The 24811-nt window shown below is 43.0% G+C and overlaps 2 long non-coding RNA genes across 2 annotated transcripts; one reads left to right on the top strand and one right to left on the bottom strand.

Annotated features, from left to right (window-relative positions):
* Positions 1–261: 261 nt before the first annotated feature.
* Positions 262–2721, bottom strand: LOC122466045. Its single transcript, XR_006291254.1, has 3 exons — positions 2235–2721; positions 1843–1927; positions 262–1717 (listed from the first exon to the last, which is right to left on the bottom strand). It is a non-coding gene; the product is annotated as an uncharacterized LOC122466045 (long non-coding RNA).
* Positions 2722–2875: 154 nt separating this feature from the next.
* LOC122466046 lies at positions 2876–24248 on the top strand. Its single transcript, XR_006291255.1, has 3 exons — positions 2876–2947; positions 4134–4179; positions 24198–24248. It is a non-coding gene; the product is annotated as an uncharacterized LOC122466046 (long non-coding RNA).
* The last annotated feature ends 563 nt before the right edge of the window (positions 24249–24811 follow it).

Raw genomic sequence — 24811 nt, forward strand, 5'->3', positions numbered from 1 at the left:
TAATGGGCTACAAGACATTTTACCTCTAGGCCACTGGTTCAAATCTAATCTAGGGTAGGTAGTAGCTGAAAGATTTCACCATCGATAGCTGTTTGGTAGCCCAAATGGCCATGGCACAAAGTGTGCCTGAGAGAGGCAGTATGCCTCCCAAAGCTCTCCAGGCTGTAGTGGGAGGACTGCCAGTTCTTCTGGCCACACCAAGGCGCTGTGTACTTTGTACTGCCTTTCCCCTTTTGGGAAGCTAGTGCCTACAGAGATCAGGAGGGAGAGCTCACAGCACTGGCACGGCAACTGTGCTCGGTCCCCGCACAGAAGTGGGGGCAGGGGAAGTAAGGCTGGTCACCAGTGGTACCCACAGCTGTACGCATGTTACGCACAGTGTGTACCATTGGCAGGGGTGCCAAGTTGAGGAGAAGCAGTGTTGGCTGCCCCAGTGCCCACTCAGGTTTGCCCTCAGACCCTCCATTGTGAAAGAGAGGCTGTGGGGGCCAAACCTGAGTAGCACTGTGGCCCTCATGCACCAGGTCACAATGTCACTCAGTTTTGGCCCTGCTGCAATCCCCTTCCCCGTCATGATGGAGGGCTTCCACACCAAACCTGAGCAGGCAGCCAGCATAACTGCTCCTCACTGCAGCTATGGGGCCAGCTTCTGTGCCAGGGGTCCCCTCCCCCCAACTGCCCATGTCCCCTCTGCTCTGCCCACAGTATTCACTCAGCAACAGCCTTAAGCGCTCCTACAAGTAGGGGGAGGGGAGCTGTGGTGAGTGCCTGCACCTGGGAGCTGGCAGGAGGGGGTTTTGGGTGTACCCCAGGAAGAGTGTCTGAGGGCACCGCTGCCAGACAATCAGCACCTAGTTAGTTGCTACCAAGCCATTTGCCCAGGGATGTAACTTATTACAGGCAGCTGTCATGTTCTGGGGTACAAGCCGGATCAGTAAAGAGTTGTGTCACCTCTTACCCATAGCCCTTTAGTGCCTTAAAGGCTTTGCTATTGTAGCTCTGACAGGCTACTCATAGTCAGCAACAAGCATGCACCCTAGGTCTATGTATTGAGCAGCCATGATCAAATGCTTTGGATCCAGGAACCTGGCTGCAATATCATAGACTTCCACTGGTCTCCAGCAGCCTTGGTTAACAACTGGTAAGGTGACATCAAACTTTCCTCAGCCCCAAATTTCCCCCAGAACGTGTCTTCTGAAATATCCAGCTCTGTCCTGGAACAAAGAGGAACGTTATGGTTTGTTGCTTCTTTAAAGAGTCAGTATTCAACAGTTTACCGGAAACTGGAATTTCCAAACAGTTCAGGTCAAACAGCACTAGAATGGTTTAAATTAAAAATAAAACAAGTTTGATTTTAAATTGATACAAGTATAAGGATTAAAGTCAAAAATGATTAAGAGAGAAACAAAGATAAAATGCTTTCTAGTGATTACAATTTAACAAGGTAGACTTGGTTCAGGGTGCTGATTTCATCACGATGACTGACTAAACTCCTAGTCAGGATCCATCTCCTAAAATCAAAGGCCTGGTACCTTTGTCTTCTTAGGTGTAAGATAGACAACTTGGAACTTGTACCCATCTCTTTAATAGTCTATTGAATCATTGAAATGGATGCTTCTGAAGGATACTACCAGTCTATTTCCAGCTGTGAGGTAAGGAAAATGGAGTCTGTCTTGAAGGAATTGTCCTGCTGCTTCTTCTCCCACTGGCACTGTGCCTGCCAAAATATAATCTTTTTAGTTCCCGTCCCCTCCAGTACAACTGAACATGTGATTGACAGTCTTCTTCCCACTGTGATTGTGTGAGGTTTACCTCCACCCCTTGTTTGTGATATGTAAGTACCTTATTGTCTTTCAAAGTACTTTGGAAGTAACTCCCAGGTGAGAAGCCACACTCATCTGTCTCAGGTAGGGTAATTCCTGGTTGGCTGGCAAACACATTTTAAGAATTATAAGTTTCAGTTTATGTCTATAATTCTGCATCAAATGCTTGTACCTACATAATAACCAGTGAGTTATAAACTTTTCACTCATACATCACATGATACTTCAAAGATACAGTTCATGACAATAAAGAATTAGGGTACACTTAAACAGCTTAAGCCAGCTGAAATTGGTTAGCAGATATCAGGGGCCTCTTGCCCTCAGGCTATTCTTAATGTGACAGTAGCCCTAGTTACAAATGAACCCTCAACTTCATTCCAGGAAAACACTTGTGTCACAGGGTCCACTCACCATTAGGTGCACCTCCTCCTGGCTGCTCTGGGGATTAGCTTCACTTACATCCAATGCCCCCTGCTGTCACTCATTCACACATCTCTTTCTGTCTCTCTGCAATTCAGTGTGCTCTCTCTTCATGACTTGGCCTTCTGGCCAAGTCACTGTATGTTTCCCCCTTCCAGGGGACCAAAGTCCCACTAGATGATTTTCCTAGGCAGTCTTCTGCTTCACTAACTGATCTGTGCAGCCTCTCCAGTAGCTAGTAAAGGAAACTGGGCCTACCCACTACTCCAAGTTCCAGCCCAGGGACCCTACAACCAGCAGCCAAGGTCTGCACTGTCCCAAACCTTGCTACTATTTCCCTAGGCTGCTCTTACTATACCTCTATCAGACCCTTTCCTCAGGGCCAGGATTTCTCTTCTCCCCTTGGTTTCCCCCCCTTTCCCTCTCTAAGGCTAGAGAGCGACTGCAGGCTTCCACACTGCAGCCCCTTTCTGCTGCCAACTTCCTGGCTTTATCTTTCTCAGCTGGGCTTTACTGCCAATCAGGGGTTGCTTATCCAGCCTAATTCCCCCAGGTGTAGCCTATCAAGTTAATTCTCCACCTCCCCGCCCCACAGCCTCATTAATCCATTCAAGGCTGGTGTGGTGTGAACACACCATCACAACTTGATGGAAAGAATTTTTATAGTCTGATGAGGAGGGAGTTCTGCTATCCTGCTGGATTTAGTAAGTAATCCAAACCCTACTTAAGATCACACATTTTCATTTATGGACTGGCAACTGTAATCAGCAAAATTACCAAACTGTCATTTAAGAAACTCAAAGAGAAGTCAGAGTAATCACACTGCAATTGAAAAGTTAAAGGTAATTCCAAACCTGTCTGCTGAGTGCTAATTCCTTGCCAGACAACCACAAATCAGCAGGAGAAAGTGCTTGTTTCATGAAAAAGCAATGCCATGTTTAGCAAGTAGTGTGTGACAGCTGGTGTTGGGCATAGCAGTTCATAAGCAGGAGAGAAAGAGGAAAGGATATGTATTATCATTTGTATTGCCATAATGCCTGAGAGCCCTAGTCATGGACCAGGACCACATTGTGCTAGTCACTATATTAACAGAACAACAAGATGGCCTCTCCCCCGAAGAGTTTACAATTGGTGTGGAATAATTGCCAGAGACTGCAATTGCTTTTGAACTGTTCCATCAGACCAGGACCCATGTTATACTGAAGGTGGACTTCAATGGGCCAAACTCATCTTTGTTGTAATGGCATTGAAATAACTGAATTTGGCCCAACGTGTTTAGAATCATCGTTCTTGGTTGCCCAGCAGCTGTCCTGCTGTATGATGCATCTGACTGTAAAACACAGCAGACTGCTGATGTGGGGCACTGCATTCAACAGACCCTTCTTGATGCAAAAGCTGTTAGATAATTCATTAGCTTAATGCTCAGTCATCACCATCAGAAGAACTGCTGCTGCAGGATCCTGCACATTTCCAATGCTGAGTCACAAAAAGAAAATGTAGCACCAACAGACACAATAAGTTGGGCCAAAGGGGGATTTCTAGAGCTCACAGAAGCAAAGCAAAGCCCACAGCTGCTAAGACTGCAGGGCATAGCAAAAAAGGCATAGTCCACTGACATCAATTAATGTTGCCACGTATCATTGTTTTCCTCTGTGTTCAGTGTGGATTATATATTTGATTTCTCAAACCCAGAGGGTGACCACAGTGGATCAGCAATTACGTATATTAAGGGAGCTATGCATTTTGAGGAGTGCTGAATCTTGTGCTGTCCATTTGCTGTAATAATAAATGTGACACTAACCTCAGGTTTCTTCTCTCACCATTTTCTGACTGGAATGGATCAACGAAACACCCACAATGTAACACTCTAACAACTACTTAACATTTAAGGAATCTGCAGAGCACAGCAAAAATCTTCAATTTGTAAAAGAAGAGGGTAGGTATATGCCCTGTTTCTTCCTCTATCTATAAACCTTGTCCTGAGAACAGATTTATGTTGTGCTGTTTCCAGTCTCATTGTAACCTATGTTGCAAAAAGCATGGTGTTATTGAAGCATGAAGTTCTGATAGGTATAACTAAACCTGGAGCCATGGTCTCAAATCCCAGAAGTCTCGACTCAGCCCTTCAGCCATTAGAAGTTAGATAAATGAAATTCCATGCTATTTGTTTGTGTGCATGTATGTCTTTCAGCTGGGACCTTAAAGACAGAGGTTATGTCTGTGCTGTGTGATCATTCGAGATCCCACTGCATTTTTCATAAGAACAGGTCCCCACTGTGCTAAGGATTCTACACACACAGAACAAGAAGATGTTCCCTGTCCCAAAGAGCTTATAGTTGAAGGCCCCACTACTCTGCACTGGTGCTAAGTATACATTCCAGTGGTGCTAACTGTCTATACATTCAAAGCACTTTGGGTGCCTTTGAGAGGAAAGATACAGCCAATTATTAGTATTAGAGAAGTGATCTGTGTCCTTGACTGAAAGAGCATCTCCACAATTTTCCTTGGTTAGTATTTTATGCACTAGACTCACATTATATTCATCAGTATGTTATCATGAAGTTTCTAGGGGCCCTCAAGAAAACACACACACACAGGCCACTGTTGGAAGACAGGATACTGGGCTAGATGGATCTTTGGTCTGACCCAGTATGGCCGCTCTTATGTTCTCATGCATTTCCAAACTGATGTTGGATTTATCATGTGACGTTCTTAGTGAGAAAAACATACATTAACAAATAGCATGAAGCATAATCTCTTGCATGGCTCAGTCTGAAATGTCTAACTGAAATGAGAACACTTGAGAGAGTTCTGTGAGTTACAAAGGACCCAACCCTGAGCTTCCTTGTGCCTTAAAAAGCTGTGGGGGCTGGACAAATAGTCAGATAGCACAGCCCCCTGGTAGTGGATCCTACACCACCACCACCCCAGCAGTTGGGGAAATGTGGAACATAGATAAGGAAAAGTGAACATGGCTGGGATTCCCTTATGACCAACTGCCACAACAGCTGCTGAGAGTCACTGACTACTGGAACATACTAAAGCAGCCGAAAGGCTGCTCTAAATTTATGCTGGGGACTGGACTAGAATGGCCCCATGGTTGAAGCCATCTATGCAAAATAAAACACTTTTTGCAGCCCCCTGAGCGCTACTCAGCCACAGCCCAGAATATGGCCCTTTATATCTTCTGGGCAAAATCATCAGAAACCCTGCAAGAAGAGATGTCTGTTCCCATGTGAGCTACAGTTAGTGGTAACAGGTTTCAGAGTGGTAGCCGTGTTAGTCTGTATCAGCAAAAAAAATGAGGAGTACTTGGGGCACTTTAGAGACTAACAAATTTATTTGGGCATAAGCTTTCGTGGGCTAAAACCCACTTTATTGGATGCATGCAGTGGAAAATACAGTAGGAAGATATATATACACAGAGAACATGAAAAAATGGGTGTTGCCATACCAACTGTAACGAGACCAATTAATTAAGGAGAGCTATTATCAGCAGGAGAAAAAAAACTTTTGTAGTGATAATTAGGATCGCCCATTTCAAACAGTTGACAAGAAGGTGGGAGTAACAGTGATTGGTGGGTCTGTTCAGTGCACCACAGCAATGTATGTGCATTGCCAGGGCATCCAAACTGTAAAATAAACACTAAATTACACAGAAAAAAACCTACCTTAAAAGAATATTATTAAGGCTCCAAAGTCAAGCACTCAGAAGTTAGGAAATGCCAGAAGTAAGGTAGTATGTGCAACCTTAATTTTACCCCACTGTTTTTCCCTGGCATCCCAGCTCCTTTTTAGACCTTTCTCCCCTTCCCTCACCCCCTTTTCCCCCACCCTCCTATTCCCAGTCTTCTGCCCTGCCAGTCCCATTCTTTCCCCCACCTCTATGTCCAAGTTTCATTCTCCCTTGCCAGTCTCCAGGCCCAGTCTCCTCCCTCCCTGACAGGTTTCTTATCCAAGTCTAATCCCCATCCCTTATCCCCAGCTCCAACTCTGGTCCCTTCTGCATTCAAATCAGGTAGCTTCTTTTTCTATGCTACCTACGCCTGGCACATGGGTGGGGGCATTGAGAGCACAGGCCCACGGCAGCCCAAAACTGGGAAAGTCCTGCTTAGCCCTGCTCAAAATCTTTGGGAAATGTAGCTGCAAAGTTCTAGCAAGTCTCTACTGAGTATGTGTGAACTGTGATTTTTCCAAAGGTTTATAACTTGGACAAATTTAGGTGTGTTATCACAGAGATGGCAAAAGGCACATTCCTGACACACATGCCCTGGCCAAAATTCAAGTGCCTACTCCAGAGCATGGGTGTATTAGAGCTTCTCTGAGATAAGGTACCTAGAATTTTTTTTAACATGGGCAAAACAATGTTTTTTTTCCTAGCCTTGCTCTTGGAAATGGCTGAGCTGTTTTGGCTGAAATTTTCTAAAAACACTTAACCTGAGGCAGGCATCTGTCGTGCATTGAAAAATTACAATTGATCACTTTAAAGCCTAAAGGGTTTCCTGATCCTCCTGCCTGCAAGCTAGGGACTCTGTAACAAAGCATGTGATCAGAGTCAGTTTGCAGCAGCCAGCCAGCCTACAGTAAGGTGGGTTAAGCTGTGTCCCTCTGTTTTAGGGAGCAGCCTGCTTTGTCTCTCTCTGGTTTTGAGTTGTTGTGTGTGATTATTCCAAATTCTAAGAAATCAAGTAGTGTTACATTGCAACCTTCCAGCGAGAGTATTTTTTTATTTAATTCTGCTGTCTGTATGCTGTGAACATAACAGTAACCAGCATGGAAAATTTCAGCCCAAATGGTTAAAGGCTGGCAAAGTTATAAGCAACTGGAAACAGGGTTTTATAATGGATGCATTAGGCAACCTTAAATAATAGGTAGTTCTACCAGCCCTATGTATAACTATAAATCATTCATTTCAGCCCCTGTCTCTGAGAGGAAATGATCAGCAACTGTGCACCCAAATGTCACACTTTTCTTCAGTGAAGTTACTGTACTCTACTGGTATTGTAGAGAACCAAACCATTAATTCATTACCATGAGCAAGCATAGGGCTGGAGGCTCAAGTCTGTGCCAGAGCCTCTCAGAAGCAGCAGCTCCTGATGCAACTCCCTTTTAGATGTTGAAAGCCTAAATTGAAGGGTCTACTGTTTTAAGTGCAGCTGTTTATTTTGCAGCATCCTAGGGGCTGAAAAAGTTACGCACCCCAACAAAAAATAAAAATGGAATTTTAGCTTGTTGAAATGGCACTCTGGGATTTAAAAAGGGATTTGTTTTGCTAAATTAAAGTGGACCTGAAAGGCATCTCTTCCCACTCCAGGTTCCTGGCCTCTGCCCCTACTATGCTTGTTTTCATTTGGCTCAGTTCTGAATTTATCATGAACAGTGCTGCCCTTCGCTTTGTGTTCTGTAGTTGTTACTGTGATTTATTCTTTCTACAGCTCCAAGGGTGGGCCAGTCACTCTACAGACTAGGGTAAGAGGGGAAAGAGGCCAGATTCTACTCTTGATGACACCAGGGGAAATCAGGAGTGTCTCCACTGGTTTCAGTGAATCTCTCCTATTGTTAAATATTTACAGCATTGCTAACCTGCGAGGATACAATGGAATAGGCAGCCAGTTAAAATACAGCATCTTTTGAAAGGTTTTAGACATCTTAGACTATACAGAGTATTCAAACTATGCCTCATTCCTACAAGAAGCATGGGACAATGTTAATCCATGGGAGAAAAGATAGCGGTAAGAGAGAAGTACAAATATCCCCTTTGTAACTACAAAATGGTAAAGTTGCAAATCTCCTGACGGGCTGGGCCATGTCCTTTGCATAGCTCTGTTGGCCAGACAACATGTTGGAGAGATCCATAGCCACTCTTCTGGCACTTTGCCCTCCTCAGGCAGTGAACAGCAGCCAGAATACGTAAATGGGCATCTGAGGTGTCCCCTGATGTAGAGAAATCCTCAGGTGGCGTAAAGCTAACTCAGCAAGCTCTATACCACCCGCTCCTCCCCCTCCACATAAGGAGCATGACAGGGGCAGGGAGAGGTGGAAATGAACCAGACCTCACAGTGCTTTGGATGATCCTCTGCCAGCGGCATGGTGTCTATCAGCCCATTACACCAGGTCTGACTTAGAGCAGCCATTAAGATGCTTTAAACTATGCCGGAGGATGTTTTGACCTATAGTTTGCCCCAAGATTAGGAAACCAGAAAGGTGGCTTAGAGCTGCCTTCCCTCCTTTCCCAGTTGTGCCAGGAATGAGCTTGACACAGCTGAGGATTTAGCCCATTGAATGTCGTACTGGACCATATTGACATTCTGGACCATATATTAATTTGTCTAATCCAGCATCCTATCCCAGGTAATATTTAGTTTAATGTTTCAGAAGGAAAAAAACCTGTAGTGCACCTAGTGCTCTGTGCAATTCTGAACAAGGAAGGGAGCTATCTCCTGACCAGCCCTAGGCAACCAGTTTCCACCCTGATGAGCAAAAGCTGACCCTTGAATATCTTAGCTGCACATGTTGTTAGTGAACATGAAATTATCCAGCACTTTCTAAAAATCAGCTATCAGTACCTGACATTCACCTTCTGCAGGGAAGTCCACAGGCTGTCTGTACAATGGGTAAAGTCATATTTCTTTTAATTCATTTTAAATGTATTGCCTTTAATTCCATGGAGTCCCGTTGTTCTTGCATTATGGGACGCAATCAGGAGGGGGCTGATCAGTTGTCACTGTGCCCTTCAGAATTTTGAATATTTTAGTCAAGTCCTTTCTATTTCTGCTCCTTTCTAGGCTAAATAATCCTAGGTGTCTGCAATTTCTCATTCTTTAGAATATTTCTAACCAGCTCAGCTGATCTTCCCTAGGCCCCTTCTATTCCCTGTTGTACCTTTAAGGTGAAGTAAACCTACCTAAAGACAGTAGGCTAGAGGAGTGTACACATTTGTTAGACATAATGGGCTAACATTCAAACCTTGTGCAAAGCTATTGGAATCAGTAGCTTTGCACCTGCTTACCTGAAGGCTGACTTTATCCCAGAAGAATAAACTTCTGCAATAGTTTAAAGTTTGCTGTAAATTAAATTCTGCCTGAAGTTGGTCAAAAAAGGGGCTGTACATTTCTGACAGAAGCCACCAAGGTCAAGCAGCGTGGTTCAGTGAAAATGGCCCCAGCCCAGGAATCAGGTTCTGTTCCTGGCTCTTTCACTGACTCTTGAATTAATCTCTTGCACTCCCTGGGCGTGTCTATGCAGCCCATGGCAGTGAGGCTCCTCCTAGCCTTGGTCGACAACCCAGCCCTCCCCACTTCCTCAGAGCCTGAGCTCCAGCCTAAGCCACAACTTCAAAGCATCTAAATTGGGTCCATTTTTAGAGCACTAGCAGGAACCCTGCTAGCCAAAGTCTATCGACCCAGGCTGGGTGGCTAATTGCCATGGGCTCCATAGACATACCTTCTGTGCCTCACTCTCCCCAGCTGTATAATGGGAATAATAAAATTACCTACTTGCATTTGTGAAGAGCTTTGAGAGGGACAGATAAAAAGTGCCACAGAAGCGGTAAACACTCAGAGAACATAGTGATAAGACCAGCAGAAACACCTCGATCTTCATTCAGCAATGGTGCAAACTAAGCCTGCCACTAAGCCACTCAAAGACCAGACATAGGGAGATCATATCTCGAAGATGGATCTCTAAATAGAGGGCATTCCATCAAGGAAAAGGCCCATGGAGGCTCAGTGCAGCAAATGATGTAAAAGCAGGCATAGCTGTACGTTGATACAATAAAGACCCCTCCACAGCCTCACTGGTACAACACTGTTGCCACCAAGCCAGGAGCCGCACATGTGGACATCTGTGTTGTAGACCTAACAGCATTTCAGCACTGGTAATCTGCAGTGAAATGCCTCATTGACCATTGTATGGTCATTTAAATGAAATAGCATGCCCAAGCTACACCAGGAAATTGACTCATTGCTAACAACAGAAATGAGGGCTTCAGAAATTGCTATCAGAAATGGGGGCTCTGTACCAGCACTGAAAATGATTATGTTTCAATTCTTGTTAGACCTGTTCAGGAATTTTTCAGCAAACCATATGTTTGTCAGAAAATGCTGATTTATCAAAAGTGAGACTTCATGGAAATGTGTCAGTTTCAAAGAAACTTTCACTGGGAAGGTTTCTCAGCTCTCAGGTGGACTTTCTGCTCAGAGAGAGATCAAGCAGATGAAGGATTTGAACCTTGAGCACCATCTGAGAGCTCTAATCACTCAGCTCTTGACTAATCTGGTATGACAGTCACAAAAAAATTCAAAACGTCTTGGGTTCATCCCAGTGCAGCACAGGAAAAGTATTTGAAATCTTGAAAATTTTCACAGGGTGGAGAAATCATTTCCTGTCCAGCTCTGCTTCCTGTAACATGGCTATGCCCAATCTGCACTGGCAGTTAAATTGTTTTCTGCACAAGTTGAGAATAACCATTGCTAACAATGATCAGTTTCCTAGTTAGATGGGGCTTGATCGTAGCAGTACTGAATCATTCATCCATCCTGTGATGTGTCCTTTCCCCAGCAAAAACTCTTCTTGTGTTAAACTCAGCTAGAAGTAGTTTAGTTTAGTAGCTATATATAAATCAAGATAACATATGGAAGGTCTTATAATAATTCTTAGCACTTGACTTGTTTTACATATTCAAAGCTCCATACAAACATGCATTCTCACAATATTCCTGTTAAATCAGTCTGTTAAGAATTACACTCCCTATTTTACAGATAAAGTTAAGTGACTTGCCCAAAAATCACACAAGTCAGTAGCAGAGCCAGGACTAGAAAGCCTGGCTTCCTGTCTCTCAGCCTCAAGATCAGTCCATTAGCCTATGTTGCCTCTATAATGATAAGTCTTCCTCGTGCCCTTACACCTTGTTCCTCTAGCAAGATAATTAAGCACTCTTTCTGGCTATCCTCTTTTACTCAAACAGTGCACCTAGCATAGCATGGTATTCATTAACCACAATGAGTTTTTTTAAACAATTTGAAGCAGCTGCTGACCTTTTCCATGTGTGGCTATAGTGCTTGGCTAGCATTGTTCTAAATTTAATGATGCCATGCATCTCAGATCAGTCTCTTTTAGAAAGAGGTTTGTAACACCAAACATAGCCTCCAATTGCAGTCCCCACAGTCTGAAATAAGAACAGGCCCAGACTTGAGCTAACACAAATAGATGTGCACTTCCTCCTCCATTTGTGGTAATCACAGTGGTTTATTCATTGTACGAGCAAGGTCACTGATTTACTTGTCTGCAGAAACTAAGGCCTGACCTAGACTAGAAAATTAGGTCCGTTTAACTACGTCGGTCAGGGGTGTGGAAAATCCACAGACCTAAGCGGTATATTTAAGATGGCCTAAGGCCCTATGTAGACAGCACTAGGTTGACGGAAGAATTCTTCTGTAGACCTAGCTACTGCATCTCAGAGAGGTCAGTTACCTACACCAACAGGAGTGTCTACATTGAACACTACAGCAGTGTAGCATTTTAAGTGTAGACAAGCCCTAATTAGCTGCACCATCTCTGGCAGGTAAGTAAACAGAAGACTTCATTTTCTGGTACTCCCGGTGCTTCTTGGAGAAGCATAAATATATACCTCCAATTTAAAAGATCAAAGTATTGTTACATGTTAATATCTCAATTGCCTTGGCTGGCTTGATTAAAGATTGTTAGAACGACAGGGCAACCGATGAGTTCCCTGTAGCAAAGAGATCCTCGTGCTAAACATCATGCTGGCTGTGAAGGACTGACTCTTTGAGAAGAGGGTTGAAATGAACTGAATGACACATGGCACAGAAGAAATATCTCCACACAGATTACTAAAAAGTTTCAGGTTTCAAATGAGACCATCCTTGAAAAGTTCTGATTTTAAAAATGCATTCTTGAGATCCTAGCTGCCAACTAATGTCAGAGGCTGCCATGCAATTTGCCTTGAATTTTTTTCCTAGACTGGTACTAGAATAGGATCAGGATTCATTCTGAAGAAATAAGAACCTTTAAAAGCACAGCAGGGAAAAATAGCTTATAAGTACTGTAATACAAGATGACTGGTGGTTTGAATGGTCTCCCTGTCCCAAATTCCAAGCACACTTGGAGAGAGTAGGATAAATCTTCTGGTTTGTGAGCTACTGAACGATTACCACGGGTTGGTGTTAACACTGAATCAGGTGAATAATTCACAATGACAAGTTTAGTCCCTTCTCATCTTTGTTAATTGTCCTTGAACAGACTCTAATTTGTACATATGTGTTCACTATTTGAAATTGTTTGACAAATGTTTTGTATAATACATTTCAACCTGTGGCTGAATTGCAAATGGTTCACTGAAAGTATTCCTTCAAGTACTGAGTTTGATAGTTAAGCTGAATTCTTGGTCATCTGAGTCACACGGTATTATTTCTGTTTTCTGATTGGGTAACCTAACATTTATAAACTATTTTGCTTCCTCCCACTACAAATTTATTTTAATCTTTAAATGATTTTGTTTGTTTGTTATTAAAAGAATCTCAGCCCTAGGCCCAGACTTTGCTCTGCAAACATTCATAGCAGCAACATGAATGTTCAGAGAAAGTTATTATGCAGGGCTCAGAACAGAGATGGAGCTACATTCTGTTTAGAAGCTGTCAAAATGTTTGCAAATAATTTTCCTCAGTATTTGCACAGTTCTAGCTAGCACCTTCAAAGCAGGAACCAGGCTTTGCAGAAACGAGCTAACTACTTCGAATCTGAATGTAGAAGAGGGTTTCTGTGATTTATCACCAGTTACAGCCTGATCCTGTAGTCTTCACACAGGCAAAGCTCCTCTAACAACAGTGGGAGATCTACCTGCATAACCACCGCAAGACTGGGCCATATGGGATCAAGGGCTTGATCATGAGAGATTCTCAGCACAATATTGATTATTATTTGTGTTACAGTTGCATCTCAGGGCCCCAACTGAAATCAGGGTTCATTGTGCTAGGCACGTTACAAATACATAGAGCTTACACTCTAGACAAATGTTAGAAGGGGGAACAGAGTCACTGAGAAGTGAAGTGATGAATTTCCATTGCAGTTAGTGCAACTCCACGGTGCTCAGCACCTGCCAGCATCAACCCCTAAATGAGGAATAAACATCTGAAGCTGAAGAACTTTCATCTGGGCCCCGTTTTTCTGCCAAAGTATTTAGTAATAAAACAAGAAAAAAGAAAAAAGCAGAAAATAGACAGAATTTCTTCTAAACAGAATGAGGCAAAAATCAGATCTGTCCTTGGGTGTAACACCAGCTCTGAATTTAGCACTTTTTTTTTTTAATTTTCCATGTGACATTAGTGACTTTAATAAATCCTTACCTAATGTATTAATTAAGCAGGGTTTACTGTATATATTATATACACTTTATACCTCACCTGCATAAACAACAGTATTAATGGTATAAATTACAGCATTCATATTCATGTATTGTGGGCATCCTGACCAAGGCAAAATGCTTAATGGCCTTCAGCAAGCAGTAGGCTGACAAGAAAGTGTTGAGAGAGAAAGATGCTTTTTTAGAAATTGATACATTCTGTATGAGCCCATTAAACCTCAAGAAATCATTTCTCTTTTTTAAAAAAGAAGATCATAAACCCGCAAAGTTTTGCATGTTGCACTATTAATGCTAGTTCATTACCTTCAGCTAGACTTCAAGGCTTTATATCGGAAATTGGCTCTGATTTTTGAGATATGCATTACATCATAGTCTTCTTTTAGGGCATTATGTCATTCCTGCTGAGACGCATTATCTAGGGTTGGATCAGCATTAGCGATTTTTGTGGGCCTACTGCAGTGTTCCCAAAGTACTGCTGGGAACCACAGATTGAAATCTGAAACATTTATCTTTTACAAAGCTGAAAAAGAGCAGAGAAGTTAACATCAGGCACCACTGATTTCTTTAACCCTCTCCTGACTCAGCTTCTTATTGGAGCTTGGTTTGCAAGTCTTTGAACACTGAACAAATGTGGTAATCTTTAAAAATTTACATTCAAGGGGCCACTTCATAGCATTTCTTCTCAGGACCCTCGCTGCACTGCTGCAGCTGCCAGTGTTACACCACACAGGTCTTTACAAGATGTTGACGTGAGTCATACTGCACTTATATATACCGACAGTGTATGGTACTCAGAAATGTAGAGAACATATGTTAAAAATGAAAAGGGAGGTTGCAATGGGAAGCTGTGTGTGAGACCTGCGTGTTTCTAAAATGATTAATGCAGACTCAAACAATCCTTATGTTTGATTTTCAGAGGTTTGTAGAGATCCTACATATACATTCTGATTCTTTTGAGGACACAAAGGCAAAATTCTGAAAGGTTTATACTAGACAGTAATTTTTATGCAGGGAGCTGAGCAGATATTATCTCTTCTCATTTCAACCATGAAATTAGAAGCCCATTTTGTCTCACTACATCCAGAGCAGGATTAGAAACCGTGCCATGGAGGGAATAGGCAGGTGTTTTCAGGATAAAGCAAGGATATTCCCAAAACCCCAGAGAATCCCAATACCTCTCTCTTCACAAAAGCGTAATTATAAAATGAGGCTGTGAATACGAAGAGGAAATGGAATACATTCAACCATGACTAAATTACAAGTCCCACTCTTATTATAAACTGACTAATGCTATTCATTGAAGGGTTTTTTCCCCTCCCTGCTCTAGTTTGACTGAGATTGTGTGTTTCACTGCTTTGTCACATTTAATAGTACTTTAAGGCTGTCTGCTACATTCATATTGCTTTTCTAGGAAGGTTGGGGGTGACACCTGTGTACATTAGAAAGTAACAGGCACCTTCATAATCAGAACAGAGGAAGGGAGGTGCGTCACATATACTTGCCAGGAATCTCTTTCCCATTTTGACTTGAAGCTTCCCTTTATGATTTGAGCTGCTTCCTTTCAAATCACAGTCTGAATAATAAAGCATGAGTGAGCAGAGCAAAACATTCCCACTTATTTGACCTTCTCCCCAACTGCTCCACTGGTAAGGTCACATTCTGGCTCTAAGTCACACTCTCCCAGGCAGCAAAGCTAACTTTAATGCTTAATAACAGCGTGATCCCTTTGGGATACACAAGGAAAGCCATTTTCTTTGTTCATGCTGTGCTTTATCGTGCTGCCAGGGTTTTGTGGGTAACTCCTCATTAGATCTTCACATGCTACTAAAAGGTAGACTCTGCCTTTTAGTAGCATATTAAGAGCTAATGAGGAGTTGTTCTGGGCCAGGGTGTTCGAAGCACCGCAGGCCGGCAGAGGTACTCTGGAAAACGAGACCCACACGCAGCTAAGCAGCGAGTTATTGGCTTTATTGAAGGTTAGTGACACACCCGCAACGGGGACTCCAAGCGTTGCTGTCACGGAGGCGGAGAATCCAGCACACCGGAGCTTTGCCTGGGACGGAGTCCGACGAAGGGGTAAACAGCGAGCCCTAATAAGCAGTGCACAAAATCAGCTCATGAATATATAATAAGGTACTTCCCAACAGGGACTTTCCACACAGGGCTCTGCAGGGCAGATAGAACTAGCCAAAACCGGTTAGAGTTGGTTCTCCATGTCCTACAGTGACCAGGCGGCCTTGAGAAAGCGGAAGTTCCCTAGCTAGGCCGTAACAAAGTCTTCCGCAGTCCCTTATAGGAGTCCAACATATATAGCAACAGATCTGGTCGACAAACAGAAAAAAAACCATTCACAAACATTTTCACCAAGAAATGTTCTGCTTTGACAGAAATGTTATGAAAAGCTCAAGTATTTCATCCAAATTAAAGGCACGAAAATCAGTATAAACCTGTGAATAACCACCTAGTTGTCTAAACAGCACAGAAGCCTGCATATTGAGGAATAATTAACAACTGCCCTCCGCAAAAGCTTGAGGAATAATAGTGCATATAGTACAATGGTAGCTGACAGTGCCTCAGAAATGAAAAATCTGTTACTTTATGATCCTGCATAGAGCTGGGTGAAATTTTTCAACCAATTTTTTCTTCTTTTCTTTTTTTTTTTTTTTTGGTGAAAAATACAGATTTCATGACGCTGAAACATTTTGCTAATTTATGTCAATTTTGCCAAATTGTCTCAATCAAAAAACAAAACAAAACAAACATTTTGAAATAATTGAAACTTTCTTTATTCTAAACGACTTTTTCGTTTAGAAATGTATCTTAATTTTATTTTTAAACATTACATTTTTTTAAATGCTCAAAACCAAAACAAAACAAAACATTTCAGTTTGGATCAAGCCAATTTTTTAATCTTTTGATTATTTTTTTTTTAAAAATCATTGTTGACTTGACTGGAAACAACTTTTTTTGTTGTTTTTTGGAATTGCCAAGAAACTGAATAACCAATTATTTGCCCAGGTCTAGTTTGGAAAGTCACAAACCGTACGGGGGCTACAATTCATTAAAATGTTGTGTTCTAAAATAAATATATTCTCCCACATCAAAGGTATTTTAGTTAAGATATCATAGTCAAATGCACTGAAAATTCAGAACAAATAGACCTAAATACATTAACCCTCAACACTAAGGACTAGTAAAACTGCCATTGTGGTGGCATGCAGTCAAAGGGCCAAACTCTGCTCTCAAAACAGCATAAATCTGTATTAACTCCCGTGACTGATCCTGAAGCTGTTCCAGATTTATGCTGGTTTAAATGAGAGCAGAATTAAGTCCATGTAGTTCAGTGGGCAGCACCGCTATGATTAAGGTTGTGTCTTGACTTCTGTCTAAAGGTTTACCTTTAAGTCCTCTAAAATAGACATGTTTAGTCAAAATCCTTTGAAATTTGGTGTGCCTCAGGAGAGTGCAGGGTAGCATTAGTGATTCAAACTTGGGGTCATTTGACCAAGGGGTTCCTGATCTACAGATACTGCCTCCCCCCTCAAAAAAGCAGTTTCCTTCTGCTCCCTAGTACTGTTAAGCTGAGAGATGATAATGGCTGAATGAATCTCAGTCCTTGTTGAGATTGCTGGCTGTTACTATGGATAAGTCAATCACAAGCCCCCACCTGAGACAAAAGGAGTTTTGGACTGAGTGTCTGGGGGTTGCCACAGTTTGTGAGTCATGGGTGGCAATTTTATCTGGGGGAAATATAATCAAAATATTTGGAGGAAGAATAGCCATGTGAATGCTTCCAGAGAGGGGAGCGGTATTAGAGGGCAGAAGATTGAGGGAATAGTGGGAGAGATCTGGGGTTGCAGTGAGAGGAGAAGGGTCATGGGGACTGGGATTAGTGGGGACGGGTAATAGGAGAGCGGGGGAGAGGTTGGTGGCTCAGGTGACGGAAGTGTGGGGGAAGGAGGATGTGGGGGCAAGTGGTAGGAGGATGGGGGAGAATAGGCGCAGGGGCACCTGTCAGCCCCACATACTGCCCTCCCATGTGTGTGCCCTGATCTGGGGGACTCTTGCCCCTCTAAGAGGCCTGAGCCCCCTTTTCTACTCCCCTCATATGAGCTGGGATTTCTGGGGTGTCTGGGCCCCTCTCACTGTCCCCTGTGTATGTACCAGGATCTGGGGCAGTGGGTGACCATTTACAGGGGATGGACCTGAAAAAACAACAACTTTTCTAAAAGTTTGTAGGTGGCGTTTTGGTTTTGGTTGTTGTTGTTTTTTTTTATCAGAGCTAGGGATCAAACTATTGCTGTGATGCATGTCAAAATGGTCCCAATCAGTCTTTTTTACCCAAGGTAGTGCATGGCACCCACAAAGTCTTTGGGGGACCCAGATTGTGAATGGCATTTAAGATTATGTTCACTTTTTTGCTTGTATAAAGGTGCAGTCTGGAAGTGGTGCACATGGGCCAATAAAGAAAAACCCACGCGAGGGTTTCTGTGCAGCCATGTTATAGCTTGCCTGGGTAGCGTGAGTGAATGTGCCGACACCATTGTCCCAGTGAACAGCCCACCACTGACGTCTCCCGTCTGAACCTTTGCACACCTGCGCAATAAAGATTTGAGAGATCATGTTGCTTGCAACAAATTATCTCTGTTACACATATAATCTGCTTTTATTTTATGAGGTTTACTGTGAACACAGCAGAATAGTCAGCGGACAGTCTTGCCACATGTTTTGTTGTATTAGGTAGAGAGGAGCCGGAGGACTTTGTGTGAGTGGGAGGGGGCAGGGATAGGGAGAAGGGTTCTGGCTGAGGAGGGGGCAGGAAATGAGGACAGGTGATAGGCAAATCTTGGATTGAGAACAGAGGGAACAAGTGGCTACTTTCTGATCTCAGGGCAGATTAATGTGGTACTTCCAAAGACACAGCAGTTTGGAACCAACAGGGCAAGTAACTTGGCCACAGCATGGAATGCACCATGACATGGGGATTGATGGCTACATGCTGATTTGGGAGGAGAGAGGTGACCTGCATGAGCATCATGTTGTGCCCACACTGCAGCATTTAACTGATGACTTAGGAGGTTGTGATCTACTGGACTTTCTGGTGATTCATGCACATGGAAATGATCTGAGCCTCTAGCAAATAGAGCTAACTACCATCTCCATCTTTTGGTATTGCTATACCTGACACTGACCATACTCGCTTTACCTGGAGTGTGTGCTGATAATAAATGCTTAGCCTGTTGTCATATCCCAGATCGCTACTGACATTACCCTTTGCAAAAAAAACCCTTGTGCCCTGCTAATTACAGAACATACACAACTCTGCACTGAAATGATCCATACTGGATCCTGAAGGTACACATGCAACTCATCCCTTTGCTCACACACATTGGAGGGTGCAAAACATATATCTGCTTATATCACAATCACAGCTTTGGCACACACCTCAAAGTAATCCACACATATCACAGACACAGCTTTACCAAGCAGGCCTAACTCATGCCTCCCCAATTAGTGGAACACCTACCACACTGACTGCACTGGGAATGTATGCAAATAATTCCAGCTGCCAGCTCCAAGGGACCAGAAGGAAGGTGGCACGGGCAATATTTGTTTTTCCTTTCAGCCATACAACATCAGACAGCTGCTGAAGAAGGGTACCCTATTCTCACTACTGGCACCTGTTCTGGCCCCCTTCACATTGCTTCCCCTCCCACCACCACTCCCAACAAATGCCCCCATTCAAATTCCCTGGAAACTGCTGAACTCTCCAACTATAACCCTACTTAGGCAAGTATGCTGACCCCTGATCCCACAGTCCTGATCCACTGCCAAACCCGCCTTCTGCTTTTTCTCTAGCAGGTACCCTGGCCTGCCAAAAGTAGGTACCAAATTACACGTGCCTTTTACACATGCAATCCCATGTGTAAAGTGCATGAAAGTCTAACTCATGACTTTTAACTTGCTATTGTTCTTTTAAATATTGTGGCTCATAGGTAGTAGGTGTGAGTTTTTTCCAATACACAGCCGGATGCTTTGTGCAATCTCTGTGCAATTTCTAAAGCAATCTCTCACTGCCCGAAGACCTCAGTTCCACACCACCCCCGCTTCCTGGGAGTATACTCTGTCTAAATAATTCTCTTCAGTCACAGGGGGGACAAAGTTGCCAAAGCCCTGTGCTACAGTCACACCAGCATCAGTTAAGAACCCAGGGCCAACTGTAAATTATCTTTTGGCTTTTGTCATTCACAGTCAGACACTTCGCCCATTATTTAAACAAGGATTTTTTTTGTCTTTTATTGATTTAAAACTGTAATTTTTTAACAATGTGAAATTGTAAACCCTAGGCTTGATTCACCACTGCGTTACTCTGGTTTTGTGAGTGGAACTCCTTTGATTTCATTCTCCATTGACTTATTCAACCCACTGGAGAAGGTACATTACAAGTCCCGCCCTGTGCCTGATCCACAGCAGATATGAGTCTGTTACAGCCCCAGGGAGAGAGTTTTAGTTTAAGGTAAAAAGAAAAGGAGTACTAGTGGCACCTTAGAGACTAACCAATTTATTTGAGCATAAGCTTTCGTGAGCTACAGCTCACTTCATCGGATGCATCCGATGCATTTTGCGAATACAGACTAACACGGCTGCTACTCTGAACCCTTAGTTTAAGGTGTAGCAGTTCATACCTAACTCTAGAGATCCCCAGGTCAATCTCCAGTGTGTCAAGATGGTGGCAGCCACATTTACGCTGATGTAAAACTGAAGTAACACAGTTGTAAATCAAGATCCTTTTGGTATGAGTGTGAACTTAGTATTCATGAAAGGTACTAGACTGGCAGTCAAGGAGACTGAAATCCCTTTCTGCAGCACAGCTACAACCTGGTACATTCTGTACATCAGACAGGATGTAGAAGCCTGAGAAACCAACATGCTAGTAGGCCTTCCAGTTTGGTTGGTAATTGGGTAGAATCTTCTCTAAATGCAGAGACGTTCTGGTCTGTTGGGCAAATCTGGCTTGAGACAATTTTTTTAAATGTGTGTTTTGCCCCTGTTCAAGTTGAGTGCTTTCTTTGAAGTTGCTCTGGTTTCTGGGATTCAATATTTACTCATTAATTTATTTTAAAAGAATGCTATTTACAAAATAAATCCAGTCCACTGGGTCATTATTACCTATTGTGCAAGCTATGTAAAGTCACTGATGACCATTTATAGAAAAATACTGTCCTGTGCTCATGTGTCAACATTATCCAATTTGGACCTGATTCAAAAGTTATTGCAGACAATAGGAGTCCTTCCATTGACTTCAGAGGGCTTTGGACCATGGCTTTGTTGAACAGTGGGCTCTCAGTTGCTTTAATGAGGCTTTATTGAGGCTAAGAGGTTTGGGTGAAGGTGGTTTTTTTACAAAAATACCCATAATAATTCAACTTTAATGGCATGATCACCTGCCCGATTTCTTGATTTTCAATCAAAGATGCTTTTGAACTGGTTACACATGAGCAAAAGAAAATGGAGCATTTGTAACTAGTTGCATCAGCTGCTCATTTTGTCCTCTTGTAACTCAAAGGTCATGGGGATTGTCACTCCCAGGGATCTTTGTATGCCGAGTATCAGCCCAGACTGAAATTTAAATCCATGATCTCCGGCTCTGAGATGAGGTGTTAGAACAGTATTTTTTTTTTTTTTGCTCAGTGCAACATGAGAGTTTGAAGAAGAAGTGCTAATATCTCCATAACTATGCAGTAGTATTTCCACGTAATGATGATTTGCAAACTGACGTGCTCCACATTGCACCAGTTTGCATAAGGGGGAAGAAGGAAATGTCATGTGACAGATGAGGGGACATGTGCCCTGAGGATGCAAGGTCTATGCAATGCATGCATTGCATTGCATTTCATCAGAAATATACTGATATATGGGAGAGAAAGCCACTCGAAACCAGTAGCAAAACACATCCTGAGCAGTGAGAAAATGGTCTGAACTAGTGTGAATTGCAGAGGGTTGTAGTTTTACACAGAGAAGGGCTCTGAAGAAGAATAGGGAGCCACAAGGGCAGTCTCTTAATTGTATGGAAACAATTACAGAGCACTGTCATGTTCAGACTCAGATACTACTCCAAGCCAAATATTAAGCCAGGCAGGCAGCCAGTGTTTCACAAAAAACTGCTTGTCCGTTGTCTGGAGCCTCTTCTGTCTGTGTCTGCAACTCCAAAAATTTAATTTGTCATCTTTTCTGCTCCCAGCTCCTCCTCCCTTTCCTAATTTTAGCTGGTCAGTATCCTTGTCCTGGGGCACCAATCAGCACTAGCAGAAGCAACACCAGGTCCACACCACTCCAACTGAGCAGATACAGAGCCTGCTGGGGTGGCACAGCAGCATGGAGACTTTGCTGGTGGTACTGACCAGGATCTCCAAGAACCTTTGCCACCCTTAACTGGGGTCCAGGACCTGGCTATAATGATCAACACAAGCAGCTGCTTGGAGCCTCCCATTTTTGGGTTTCCCGTGTTGGTTGAGAGCTCCAGCAATTCGTTAGTCAGGCTGAACCTCCCATCTAGTCACAGGATGTGGTGGGGAACTTAATTTCCCCCCGGTCAGCAAAGCCAGAGCAGAGAGTATGCCACTCTGAGGAGGCCCGGTGTGGTTTTATTGCTTATTGTCCTGCAAACTGTGAGGCCCTACTTGCCAGGGAGACTTAGTGCTGGCGGGTTGTGAAGAACATTCCTCCTGGCCCTCATCCAGTAGAAGTGAAGGTCTAAAGCAAGAGAAGAAAGAGGGGGAAGGGAATCCTTTTACCCACATTTTCCTTTTGTCTTTAGTTTCACTCTGCTCAGTGACTTTATTATAGCTCATTGACAGGCTGAAAGGCCGGCTGTATGGGGAGCAACATGAGCTGAACTGACACAGTTTTAAAAATGAACTCAGTGAGGTGAAGAGATCATTTTTCTCTCCTGACATTTTCATCTACTTAGATGCTTAATTATCTGTTACCAGAATGTCTCCATGTAAGCGCCAGCAACTTTACCCATTAGCAATTAGAGAGAACAGTTCTTCTACTGAACTTTGTGCAGCTGAACAAATAGATAAATACCATCCCCTCTGAGCGTGAACATATGAGGACAGATCCTCAGCTAGTGTAAGCTGTCAAGTCGCCATTGAAGTTAATAGAGTTATGACAATCTACAAAAGCTGAGGATCTGCTCCAGGGAATTGTTTAAAAAGAGATATAAAAGCATTTTCTTACAAAGAATTGCTGCATCTCCTCTTATTTTGGGTATTGATTCAGTGACCATATGCATTTCTGTCCTGTGAATAATCTGAATATTGATCCACTGAGTAGATAAATTTCTACCCTGTCCAGATTTTGGGTCATCATGCAGTAAGTCAATACATTTCTCTCAATCACACCAGCACTGCCAGTGAGTTTCCCTGCAACTCTTCTGTGTTCCACAGTAGGTTTGGAGGGAATCCACCTTCTTTTAATGTCTCCAGCTCTAATGTATCAAAACTATTTTAAAGAACGGAACTGATTAAGAACTTCAGCCTTATGAGTAATAACTTTCACAGGGCCATTAAAACTTGCCAAGGGAAGATTCATACCATAAAGGCTATGTAGTAATTAGAACCTTTTTATCAGCTGCAGATAAAAGAACCGCTCCAGAAGTAAAATGATCACTTCTTATTTTTCTGTGTCTTTGTGATACCACAAGTTCAGTGTTTCTCATAGTTATCTGCACAGGTATTAAGTTAGTTTTAGGGAGCAAGAAGGATTAGGAAGGAGAGTCGAAATGTGTGCTAAAAGAAAGGGGGGAAATCATTTTAAAATGTGGGCAGAAAGAGCAGACTGCAGCAGAGACTCCAGTCTCTGGATTTTAATTTATATTTTTCCTAAAGCATTTGCAAAAATGTTCTTGGAAAGTCCTTGTTTTTTTTTTTTAAAAAAAGTTTTTCAACTTTCTGCAAAAATACTATGGTTTATCATTAATGTATTAGTTTTCTTCCACAGGAATTGCTCTCTTGTTACCGAAAAGTTGCCTTTTTTTAACATAGCCCTGCACAGAGCTCTCTGTGATTTTGATTAAAGTCAAGAGTCAAAAAGGTCGGCTTCATCCATGTTTATGTCTGTGATTACCAGCAGGACGCTGCTATCCTCGTCTGTCAGGCAGTATGGAGGAGCCAGCCAACTAGAGGGCGGAGTTCAAACGGAGTAACCCGATATAGCTTATCAGATATCTCATAGCTATAGGTGTGAGGTAGCTTGAGATACCTTTGCCGTTAACTGACCCAGCTCATAATGTCTGTGCATCTGAATCCAGTCTCTGCATGTCTGAAAACTGTAATATACTTAATCCCTTAGCTGCCAGGGGCTCCAGGGTATAATTTTGGAGAACTGTTTGTGTGGGATGGCTGACACATTTGTACATGAATAATTGTGTGTGCATACACCCTGTGGTAACTGCATACACAAATGATTAGCTAAACCACAAACTGGTCATCTATACTCGCAATTGTGGTTAATTGTGCACTTGCCCTGTGGTAAGTACCACAATAATGGCACGTATAATTTATACACAGGTACACTTCAGTCACCCTTCTTCACCAGAGAGCCTGCAGGAGGGAGCCAGACAGTTCTGCAGCTCCCCTCACAACGGGAGGAGCCTGGGGCCTCCAGCAGGACTGTGCTACCACTGATCGAGCCACCAAGCAGCTGCTCTACAGCAGCCATAAAGCAGCAGTTCCACAGGAGTTGATGCTGCTTTAGTTACCTCAGGAAATTCTGTATGGAGCCTGGCACCTTGACAGTCTCAGCAGCGAAACCAAATGAGAACGGAGACCATCTACCTTAGGCTTTTACATGAACTAAACTACCCTGGCACCCGTGGAGGTGTTGTGCAGCGCAGAGTGGCATGTGTAAACTTGCACTCTCAGTGCTATAGATAGAGGACTTCAGACTCCAGAGCTGCCAGCCAAGCACCTTTTATAAGCACTTAGTTCACACAGAAACTAAAGTTAGGGCAGGCCAATGCCAAGCCATGGACACATGAAGATGATTAATGCAAAGGGTTTAAGAATTCATTAAAAGTGGCTCCTGGGTGTTTGTCAAGTTGGGTTGATAAGGAGCAGTTAAGCAGAGGCTTACAGTCAGCTCAGAAAGGCTCCCTGTAGTGAATACCCACCAAATGCCTGCT

This window comes from Chelonia mydas, chromosome 5 (assembly GCF_015237465.2).
Source record: "Chelonia mydas isolate rCheMyd1 chromosome 5, rCheMyd1.pri.v2, whole genome shotgun sequence".
NCBI classification, from domain to species: Eukaryota; Metazoa; Chordata; order Testudines; family Cheloniidae; genus Chelonia; species Chelonia mydas.